A 12,394-nucleotide genomic window follows, 5' to 3' on the forward strand; every position below is an offset into this window, starting at 1 on the left:
GTTTGCACAGGATCCAAGGAAGATAAAGTTTTGCTAAGATCAATTTACAATCAATGGAGGAGATTAAAAAATTACTTTATTAATTAGTTCAGAGTTTGGATAAACTGTTCACATTAAGAAAGAGTAAAATAAAAAGGTTCTTACCTTCTTGTTCATTTTTTTAAATACATGAATGTTTAAGTTTCATTGTCAACTTATTGAGGTTTTTATTTTCTAATTTTCCTCATTCCTTTAATAACTCAAAAGTTCTTTTTCAACTCTAGATTAGTTGAGTATTCACTCATATTTTTTCTATGTTTCCAATTATTTCTAATTAGGCCTAATTCTCTAATTCATTGGGAATATATTTTTAAATGGTTTTAAATGAATATATGCTTTCTACTTTCATACTACAAATTTCAAAATTTCTGTTTTCTCTGTCTCCCATCAACTACTGTACTATAATAACTGGTTTATCTGTCTGTATGTTTAAATACTTTTCTATTAATACTGGAATTCATAGACCAATAGCAACATTATCTCCTTGGACCTTATTAGATCCTAGTCCAACCAAATGAATTAAAATCTGAATTTTATAAAAGATCCCCTGATAATTTGAATGAGCATTAAGATTTGAGATGCACTGCTTTACTAGATTTCTGAGGGCAAATATTATTTATCTTGTTCACCATCATATCTTTATCTCCCTGGTCAGTGTCTGGCACACAGTATTTGCTCAGTAAGTATTTGAATGAGTACATTAATTAGGTATTTTAATAAGATAAAGAAAAATATATCTGTGTATAATTACTAAGGAGCATCAACATGTCTAATTTAATGGTGTAAACACAATTTTGAGGAGCCATAGAAATGCTTATGAATGCTTACAGAATGGAGGCGTGGATTGTGACTTGTCCTCAATATTTTTGCAGTTTTGTATAATATGATGCCTGTTATATGGCACCAAAATCAACCTGATTACATGAAAGTTGAGAATAAGAAGTTAATTTTTCCCAAGGCATAAAGAACTATGGAAACCTAAGAGAAATGGAATCTATACTTTCCATATCTCTGATGAGGCATTTGTTCTCTGTATTCTCATAATCACTGTCCTTCTTTTGTCTCACTTAATTCTTAGCTTCTGCTTATCTGTCCAAATACAAAATGTTATGACCTCAAGGGCAGGGACCATTTCTAATTACTTTAGAAACTTCAGTCTGAGAATATGCATTTATTGATTTATTTTATTCTTACTACAAAAAACAAAAACAACAACAGCAGCAACACCAAAAAAACTGTCTTATAAAGATCATAGGACTAGAAGTCTTGTGCATGAATTCGTACACAGGTGGGGTTCCTGGCTAGCAATCAGGGCTGATTTGGGGGGTTGGTCTGGGGTAGGGGGGCTATGGGTGGTTGGCCAGCCAGATGGAGGGATTGTGGGAGGTTGGCTGGCTAGCCACAGGAGGTTGAATGTGGGAGCATACTGACCACCAGGGGGCAGATCATGATTTGAGCTTCTTCTTCCTGGTGGTCAGTGAGTGTCATGGCAACAGGTCAACCGGTCATTCAGTTGTTTGGTCACTTAGGCTTTTATATATATAATTATAAATATTTGTATTTTCCCAATTTGGTCATGGTTATACTATTATCAGAACACAGTTTTACTGCTTAATTTCTCACTATAAATAAGATATCAACTCTTAACACATTCATTTCATTATTTGATTTTGACAATAGTCATAAAACTAAAGAACATAAAAAACATGTTTTCAGAACATAAACAATTACAAAGACTTTACACATACTTTATTACTTGATCTCCAAAACCACTTTTGAAGGTAAGATATCATTATGATTACTCTGAGCAAAGCAGAATTGAGACTGACTTTCTACTTTCATACTACAAATTTCAAAACATTTCTATCGCATAATGGTATAAACTATACACTCCTAAAGTAGAAGGTTCAATTATTTTTTTATAGAAAGAATTCTGGAAACATTAAGTATAAGAAAACAATGCTGATTCCTCTGGAAATTTTATTATCTGTTACAAAACAATGACAATAAATATATTTTAAGATAAATTAAGTTATTAATGTCATCTTTTGTTAAATCATTAATTTTCTTACATGAGCTCATGTATTCTAATAAGGTAAGATCAGTATGCAAAATATTTAATTTTAGCTTTACCAAAAGAATCAGTAGAGATATTAAATGTTCTCATATTTAGATATTTGTTCATTGCAAAATTCCAGTCACAAACTCTTTGTTAGATTAGTAGATACTGAGCCATCATGGCAGTCAGTCTGGGGTGGGGCTCATGTATTTCATAGATTCAAAGATGTCATCCCATCTAACAAAAGGGCAATATGCAAATTGACCGTCACTCTGCGACAAAAGATGGTGGTACCCACAGCCAATAAGGAGGGAATATGCAAATTGATGTGACAAAGATGGCGGTGGCTGGGCTGGGACACTTTTCTTGTCGTCATGGCAATGACAGAGGCATTCTACCCTGCCCCAGACACTCTGGTTCTCTGGGAAGTGTGCAAGTGCTCAGGCACAGAGTGGCCAGGGTGGGGCAGGATGCCTGCTATGGAGGGGGTTAAGGGGTGGAGCGTGCTATAGGAGGGCAAAAGGGCTGGAGTGAAGGCAGAAGGTGACTCCGGCCAGAGCAAAGGCAGAAGGCGTTGGCCAGAGCGAAGGCCTGGGTCCCGGTGCCAGAGGGAAGCCGGTGTTAGCAGCTAGGGGAAGAAGTCCTATTCTTGCACAAATCTTTGTGCATCAGGCCTCTCATTATTTATAAAACTGTTAATTTAATATTAAATTTTGTGCAATCACCACTTCACTGACCATATGCTAAAATTTTAAGATGCTTTCTATTTTCAGATCAATCTTACAACAGAGTAAATTCATTTTTTTTTCTGCTACCAGCATGAAATTAATGACCAAGCTAACCAAGGATACATTTGCTCTTTACAAACAATCTCCTGCCATTTATCCATTTCAGTGTACCATTCAGAGAGCACTGCCAGTGCCCAATAAAGGCATCAACTAAAATCACAATCATGGCAACACAAATTGGTTCCTGATGTGGAAGAAAATCACCAAACTGCTGATAGGCTATTTCATATCTCAGCTACCATGTTATTTCCCTGGAGCCTAGATTTAATAATGTCTTGTTTAATTACTGAACATGATTAAGGGTTTTTCAATATCATTTTTTTTCCATTGAATAGACAACATTATTCAGAGGCTAGGAACATAAATGACCCTATTGTAATGATCATTGCCTGAATTGAGAGATTTTTCAGTTTCAAATAATTGAATATGCAACTAAAAGTGGAAATTAACTATATCAGAGAACACAGAGTGGTTCCATGGTTGGTTTAACAGCTCAATGGTGGGACCAATGCATTCATGCTTTGCATCTCTGTCCTCAGCTGTACTCAACTTGTCAGCCCTGTTCAAGTCTGTATTTCCAAAATGACTGCAGCAAACTCAGGCATTCAGGGAGACACAATTATCATCACATTCTCTGAAAGACAAGCAGAGACCTTCCTCCCATGATTTTTCAATTAATTAAAGAAGAAAATCTTTCTACATGCTCAGCCCTCACCCTAAAGACATTCACATTTTTCATTTTTCAGGAGCAATTAATTATGTTTATTCAACAATAATTTATGGTCATAGAACAATGGAGATCAGAAAATTACTAAAACATGTTAAAGAAAAAGGACTTGTTCCTGGCTCTCATATCTAATATCTTATAATAGATTGTTTATCAAATAATTTATGCAGTGCTAACATAATCTCCCCAAATATGTCTAATTTCATCAATAAAGTGAAGAAACTATCTATCTATATAAAAGGCTAAGTGACCAGATGACCGGTCAACTGGCTGACCCTCTGGTAGGTATGATGCACTCTAACCACCAGGGGGCAGATGCTCAATGCAGGAGCTGCTGAGTGACAGCAACTTTGTAGAGTACCCTCTTACACACCAGGATTCCTAGGGGGATGTCAGACTTGCAGTTTTGGCAGGATCCCCATAGGCCAGGCCAAGGGACTCCACTGGCAAGAAGGACCCTGTTAACTCCACATACTCCCTTCAAGCCCCAGGGCTGCCTCAGGTGTGGCTTGCCAGGGAGGAGCCATAGGAGGTTGGCTCCAGAGTGTGTCCAGATTGTCTCACCTAGTCCCACTCCACTGGCCACCTTCTAATTAATTTACTTTCAATGTGCATGAATCTGTGCACTGAGTCTCTAGTACATTATAACACTATTACTAAGAATGAATGGTTGGTGAAGGCTTGCCAAAATCCATTTTCTCCCTAGGAGTTTAGACACAGAGCTAACTAATTTGAAGAGCATGTATATAGAATTAATATTGATGCAAAAGGTTTTTTTTTTTTTAATGTATTCATTTTGAGCATAGTTTTGTAATTATGACTTTAATTCACTTTCCTCTGTGTTCTAGTTGCCTATTAAATTACCACAAACTTGGAGGCTTACACAACAGAAATTTACTCTCTCAAAGTCTGGAAGCCCAACATTCTTTGGAGGTTTTAGAGAATAATCTGTTCCTTACCTTACCTAGCTTCTGGCATTTCCTGGCTTGTACTACATTGTTACCTCCGCCTCCAGGCTCAGATTGACTTCTCTTCTTCAGGACTGTTGACCTCTTAGTATTATTTGGTTCAGGGGGTGTTACATTTTCAAATATGGTAGCCAGGAAAAGCCTCAAGAATCTTCCCTAGGAAATGGAACCAATGTAGCAGAGACTTAAGGATCACCCAAATATCTAGGATATATCTGTGCTTTGGACACTTTTTTCTATTGCAATCAGATTAGCTGAATGACTGAGTGGTAGGTGACCTTTGGATCCATGTAGAAAGAAGAGATACATGCCAGCTACTCAAAATTGTCATAATCACGCAAATCTCCTGTTTTCTGTGTGACCAGAATGAAAGGACTCTAAGATGGTGAAGTTGCTCCAAGGTACCTGAAATCTCTGCTTTCAGGAGGGAGAACTGGCCAGGGCATTTCCCAATTCTCACTGAACTGTGACATTAGCAAAAAAACAAAACAAAACAAAGCAGATCAAACAAATAAAACAAAACAAAAACCATAAAAAACATTAAAAAAAACACCCTAAAGTATATTATGTTAAACTACCTCGATGATGTATAGTATATCTTTTAGTGTTAATGACCTTAACCAATAGTCTAGTTCTGTCGCTATCAGAGAGGTTTATCTCATGCAGAGGCCCTGAGCCTGGATCAAGTTTGGTGTCTTGGAGGATTCCAGGGTATCTGAAATGGAGCTAGAGGAAGAGAGGAGGAGGAGATAAAGTGGAAATCATGTAGTGCTATTGTTAGCCTTGGCTTGTACACTGAGAGGATTTATAACCCAAGAGAGCTAGGATCTATTATACTTTCATTTCATTTCAAAATGATCATCTTGGCTGCTGATTATTATGCTATAAAATAAGCCAGTCAGAGAAAGACAAGCATCACATGATCTCACTCTATATGTGGAATCTAATGAACAAAATCAACTGATGAACAAAATAGATGCAGAGACACAGAAGCATGGAAGGACTGTCGAATCTCCGAGGAAAGACCAGGGTGAGTGGGTGGTTGCAAAGAGGTCAACCAAAGAACTTGTATGCATGCTGCGAGGACACAGACAATTGGGTGGCTCAGGCCTGGGGCACAGGGCAGGAGTGGCCAAAAGGGACCAATGGGGAGAAAATGGGGACATATATAATACTTTCAACAATAAATATTTAAAGAACAAAGAACTGATGTGAGAGGAAGTGCAGGCAGAGCAGCACTTTAGGAGAAGATGGCAGTAATGCAGGTAAAAGGTGATGAAGTCTTTGGCAAGAGTGCTATTGGTCAGGGATTAGCTATGTGGTGTGAGAGAAAAGGATAAATCATGGGTAATGATAGGTTTTCCACATTGGCATGTAGAAGAAAATATTTGCTATTAAAGATGACTAAAAAGATGACTCAAGCTTTTATTGAAGGGAGGGAGGAATGGGAAGACCAAATGTCGACCTGTTAAATTTGAGATGCCTTTTAGACATCCAAGTAATATTTACAGTAGGCATTTCAACCTGGACATATAAATCATCAGTGGATAGGTGAGATGAGATTAGATGCTTTCAGTAGGGCAGTGACTTTTAAAGAGAAAAGATTCCAATGGAGTGAGTTCTGGAGACTTAAGAAAAATCGAACAAAGAACTCTGAGCAAAATCTCTGGAAAGAAGAACAATCAAAGAATGGTATCCTGGAAATCATCTGAAAAACATGTTTTAAGAAAGAGAAAGTGTCAGCTAATTCAAACACTGCTGAAAAGTCAAGTAAGATGAGAACCACAAACTGGCCTGAATTTAACAATTTGAGGTCAATCATAATCTTGGCAGCCCCCCCACCCCCCACCCCCACCCCTGATGGTGAAGGCATGAAGTTGAGAGCCTACAGGACCAGATTTGAGGAGCCTTTGTATATCTATCTATCTATCTATCTATCTATCTATCTATCTATCTATCATCTATCTATCTATCTATCATCTATCTATGTATATTAGATTAAAGGGGTCTTGGATCTTTGATCAGTTTTCTTTTTCTATAAGCTGTTATGGCTATATATTTATAGGAATTATATTTAAAAAAACTGAAAAATATTTGGTGATGCTTAGGAACATGAGGAAAGATTCTAGAACAGTATATGTGGGATCTAGTAAGGAGAGGATTATGTTGGATAGAAGCCTGGAAAAGTCCTTCACAGAAGCAGAGAAGAAAGCCAAAAAATGTTGGGACAGATACAGGTAGTGATGCTTTTCATGGTGGAGGTCTGTCTAGTTGTTGTTCTGATTTTTACTATTTTATTGTAAAAAAGAAACCAGGATCATTTAGAGAGATGGGAATATACGTTAGTAGGCAGAGAATGGAAGAAAAGGCTGAAAATCATCTTAAAACTGAGAAAACAAATCAAGGAAGAAGGTAAATGTAGTCTTCCACTAATGTAGGGGTGTCGAACTCAATCAGAGAACGCGCCAAAATCTAAAATCCCGCCTAAATCGCGGGCCGAATGGTTTACTGAACAGTCATAAACTGTCATTGTGATGGAAAGGCAGCGGAGTGCAGTGATGACAGGGCGGTGTGGGCCACATTGCAAGGCCTGGTGGGACGGATTTGACCCGCGGGCCTTGTGTTTGACACATGTGCAATGTATTGTGAAGTCAGGCAAGCATCATTGTGGTGTTTCTCATGTGTGGGTGACAAGTAGGAAGCAGTCACAAATTAGATTTCACCAGGGTAGGGATTTTGTCAGATTTGTAAGAGGAAGGGCTTAAGGCAAAGGAACAGGGATCAGAAGTTAGGAAATGAAAGAAGCTTGATGAGGACAAAAACCTTGCTCATTTTGCTCACGGACACGACTTAGGCACCGAGAAGAGTACAAGCCCTTATAAGCACGGAAGAATTATTTGTAGAGAGAATCTAAAGCCTTGAAATAACAGTTGGTCTGTGAGGCACATGAGAGCAGGAGGGGGTTGAGAGAAAGAGAGAATAATGGGAGAGTTAATGGCTTATAATTAGAGACTTCAAGAGATATTTAAATGTGAGGGAACTATTTACCATTTCAGAGGCTTTTTTCCCTCAAAAATAAAATTGCAATATGTAATTAATACTGTCACTGCAGTAACTTCCGAATATGCTTAGCAGAGTGCCCAGCATGCAGTAAGCACTCATTATATAGATGTCATTGTTACTCAGAGGGGCATGTGTATTATTTTCACTTTCATTTCTTGGCTTAAGTAAACCTGTTGGCATCATATTAATATATGCCTGGGTATTTCTCTATATTAAAACCAAAATAGTACTTTCATGACTAAAATTAAAGACAACTTACTGAATGAAGAGAACAATTAAGTTAATGCACTGTTTGGGAACTTCTAGGAAAATGAGGGTTCTGACTATTTAAAGTTCAAATTTCCTCTAACGTGTTAAAAACATTCTGTTGTATGTAAAGCCCTCCTAGAAATGTCTCTTTTAGGGTCATATTTTACCCACTGTTGTCCACAAGTATGATGAGCAAGGGCCAGCCTCAGTAGAATGGATTGGGTTCTATGTAATGAATACAGGTGTGCAGACTGATTAGGGTTGCACAAATACATAAGGGAGCTGTGTTCTTTGTCTTCTGCTCACTTGCCATTCTCTATCACTCACTTTTAATTAAAAGATTAGTGGGTAGTTCTGAAAAATACAAGGGAGGAAGTACCTGCTTCCTTTTATGGTTTCAGGTAGCAGGGCTATTGAAAGCAATGACTTTTTTGCCTGAAAGAGTTTTTGGATAAAATACAGATCTCAGCTTTCACACATTGGGATTTTTATCTTGACCTGTGTATGGGAGGTATAAATTAGAAAGAAACATGATGAGATTTGCTCTGTATTTAGTGTTTTAAGGTAAGTAGCATTTAGTTTTCTTATATATATTTGGTCTCTCTCTCTGCCTCTTTCTCTTTCTCTCTAAAATATATTAAAAAATAGCAACACATAAACCTATTTTAGAAGAAAAAAATTTGAGGTTCTTATTAACTTGTAACATACACTAGGAAAAAGAGATAAGCTGATATATCTGCACTGACATATAAGAACAAATCTTAAACTCATATTTGTGTGGAATCTGACATTTTTCCTTATTAATAATGAAAATATACATATTAGTTATAAATTTACATGCATTTTAAATTTTTAATAAAATTAACTTCATTTATCTTCATTTTTTTATCATCCTCATTTCTTCAGATATGAATTATTTTGAAAGATGGTGAAAAGTAACATTATCTGTAAGTAAAATTTATGGCAATGCTAACTACTAATGAAAATTCCCTTTACCATATGTTAAGATTAAATTATACACCTAATATATATTTTAATATATTGGAGAAAAGAACTATTTGGATGAGGCAATGGGCATTACTCTTAAAAAGTGATAGCATGGATAAGGAAAGAATTGTGAGAAATTAAAAATGCCTTCAGAAATCTGCAGAGCAGATTAAGAACATTCCTGGTTTGCCATTTAATTAGTCATTAAAGACCCTAGGGTTTTATTTGAATTTTTCCAAGGCACTAATTTGAATGAGAAACTGTGATATTCTTGTAAGAAGTTGTAGGAATTAGCTCAAAACTATGCAAAGGAACTGCCAAGCTTCTACATCTTGACTTGATTTTGTGGTACTCTATTTTGTCTAGTCCATATTTTATGGAGAAAATTATACGCTCTGTGAATTTTGGATTATATTAAGTTCTCTGAATCTCTTCAAAATGTCCAAAACCTACATTATTATGGGTTTTGATAGTCTGGGTAATTTTATGAATTGTGATATATTTAATTTTTAATAGAAATTGAAATTATAGGAAAATTGTGGTGGTGAGATATACATTACTAAAAGTTTTTAAAGGGGATGGGCAGTGCAGAAAGGTATAACTAAAAAACAAGGTACATGGGAGTATGTTTATAACTGTATATATTATATGGCATCATAGTGTCAAATTATGCTATCATTAAGCAGATATAGATATGGTAGAAATGTAAGTTCCACCAACCTTTATATGTGTAATATTTTCTTTTTTAAATATATTTTATTGATTTTTTTTTTACAGAGAGTAAGAGAGAGGGATAGAGACTTAGAAACATTGATGGGAGAATCATTGATCAGCTGCCTCTTGCACACCCCCCACTGGGGATGTGCCAGGAACCAAGGTACATCCATTTGACCGGAATTGAACCTGGGACCTTTCAGACTGCAGGCCAATGCTCTATCCACTGAGCCAAACCGGTTTCGGCAGATATGTGTAATATTTTCTATCTTAGGAATGAGGAAGCACTCACTGTTTGTGATTTTCCACAAAATATATTGCACTAATCAGAATACTCCTGTCCAAGGTAACAAAATTCAACCTTCCTAATGCCGTGACCCTTTAATACAGTTCCTCATGTTGTGGTGACCCCTAACCATAAAATTATTTTCGTTGCTACTTAATAACTGTAATTTTGCTACTGTTATGAATCATAATGTAAATATCTGTGTTTTCTGACGGTCTTAGGTGACCCCTGTGAAAGGGCCGTTCAACCCCCAAAGGGTTGCAACCCACAGGTTGAGAACCTCTGCCTTAAAGGGTTGTAACTTAAAGGAATAAAAAAATTAAAAGGCAAATATGCCTGCAGATAATAAACAATATCTACCTCTATAAATTATTTAAGATATTGTTATTTTATAGTTAAAAACTATTATCAAATAAATTTTAAACAGCATGCTGAGGGCAAAGTACAATCACTCTTCCCACGCTGCTCCAAACCTAACTCAAGTTCCAGGTCCTCATTTCCTGGCACCTTGTTTCATGCCTCCCATTTTCTGGGTTATTTTATTCAGATCTTCAGCCTTAGCTACCATCTTTAGGGCTGTATCCTTTTTTCAGAAGATATAATAATACATTAAATCAATCCTGCTACCCAAAACCGGTTTGGCTCAGTGGATAGAGCGTCGGTCTGCCGACTGAAGGGTCCCAGGTTCGATTCCGGTCAAGGGCATGTACATTGGTTGCAAGCACATCCCCAGTAGGGGGTGTGCAGGAGGCGGCTGGTCGATGTTTCTCTCTCATCAACGTTTCTAGCTCTCTATCCTTCTCCCTTCCTATCTGTGGAAAATCGATAAAATATGTTAAAAATAAATCAATCCTGCTAATAGTAAATATTTGACCTCTTGTTTCCATATTAGTGATTTAGCTTCTGCCCTGCCTAAGACCAGTTTAACTCCTATGGCTTCTTTTCAAGAAAAGTCTCCACTTCCATCTGGTTCCTCTGTGCCTGAATTCTTGACTTAGTGTTGACTCTGCATCCTTTAGGCAATTTCCCTATTCCACTGAATTGTTTCATGGCTCAACTGTATATGCACACAACCTATTGGTTCTTTTTCTTTGGAGAACTCAGGTAACAAGTTTAGCTGTTTTATAAATATAAGTAGTTCTAAGTAACTCTTCTAGCCAAAACTATCTCCACCCAGTGGGTATAATTTCTTCTATTCTTCCATGCACTCAATTTTTATGTTTTACTAGAGAGTGATGCTTTAATTCATTATCATCTTAGTGTAAGTAACATTGATTCAAGATATAGGACAACAGGATAGATTTAAATATTAAGTAGCTAGAAAGTGTTAGATATATACAAAGCAGAAAGAAGAGGCCTCTTGTGATTGTACTACCCAGGTAATAGACTGAGGATGAGAAAGAAAAAATACATAAATTTTCTATTTTACTCAAGTGAGCTTTCTTGTGGAATTAACAGACAAATAAGCAAACAAAACCCAAAATAAAACACAAAAAAACAACAACAAGCAAATAAAGCCATTTATCAAAAGTGATAGTCATTTTAAAATATATATATATATTTGATTTTTTACAGAGAGGAAGGGAGAGTTAGAAACATAGATGAGAGAGAAACATCGATCAATTGCCTCTGCACACCTCATACTGGGGATGTGCCCTCAACCAAGGTACATGCCCTTGGCTGAAATTGAACCTGGGAGCTATCAGTCCACAGGCTGACCCTCTATCTACCGAGCCAAACCAGTTAGGGTGATAGACATTTCTAAAAAAATTTTTTCAAATCATTTATTTTAAACCTTAGTAGGTAAATTGGATACCTAAATACTGTATGTAATGATACTCTGAATCAAGAAAGAATTCAGAGATATTAAAAGCAGGACCATATTGCTTGATATAAAACTTTTCAGAGCATGAATGGAGTAAAACATATTGAATTTTGTCAAATATAACCAGTTTTATTTTATATATTGTTCCATATATAATCCAGTTTAATATGTAAAACTACTTTATTATTTGGCTCTCTGGAGAAGAATATTTCATGTGAAAAGTCATACATTAAAAAAGGGCCAAGGGAGATATGTTTTATAAATATACTAGAAGCCCAAGGCAAGAAGATTCGTGCTGAATGGGCTTTCCTTTCCCTGGCTGCTGGCACTGCCTTTCCACTCCAGCCCAGCCCTTTTCTGCTCAGGCCCCGGAGCCACCTCTTTCTGCTCTGGAAGCCACTGCTTTCCTCTCTGGGAGCCACCTCTTTCCACTCCAGCCCTGCCTTGCCACACTGCCCAGAGGCCCTGAGAGACCTGAGGTGGGGCAGAATGCCTACATCGTTGTCATGGCAATGATGCAAGTGCTCCGCCCCCATCACTCAGTGCCTGTGTATGCAAATTAACTGCCAAGTTGTTGGATTAATTTGCATATCACTCCTGACTGACTGGTGGCGTAGTGGAGGTATGGTTAATTTACATGTTTGTCTATTATTAGGTAAGATATAAAACATATTTCCAAAAATGGGATG

The sequence above is a fragment of the Pipistrellus kuhlii genome, unplaced genomic scaffold (genome assembly GCF_014108245.1).
Source record: "Pipistrellus kuhlii isolate mPipKuh1 unplaced genomic scaffold, mPipKuh1.p scaffold_m20_p_2, whole genome shotgun sequence".
Lineage (NCBI taxonomy): Eukaryota > Metazoa > Chordata > Mammalia > Chiroptera > Vespertilionidae > Pipistrellus > Pipistrellus kuhlii.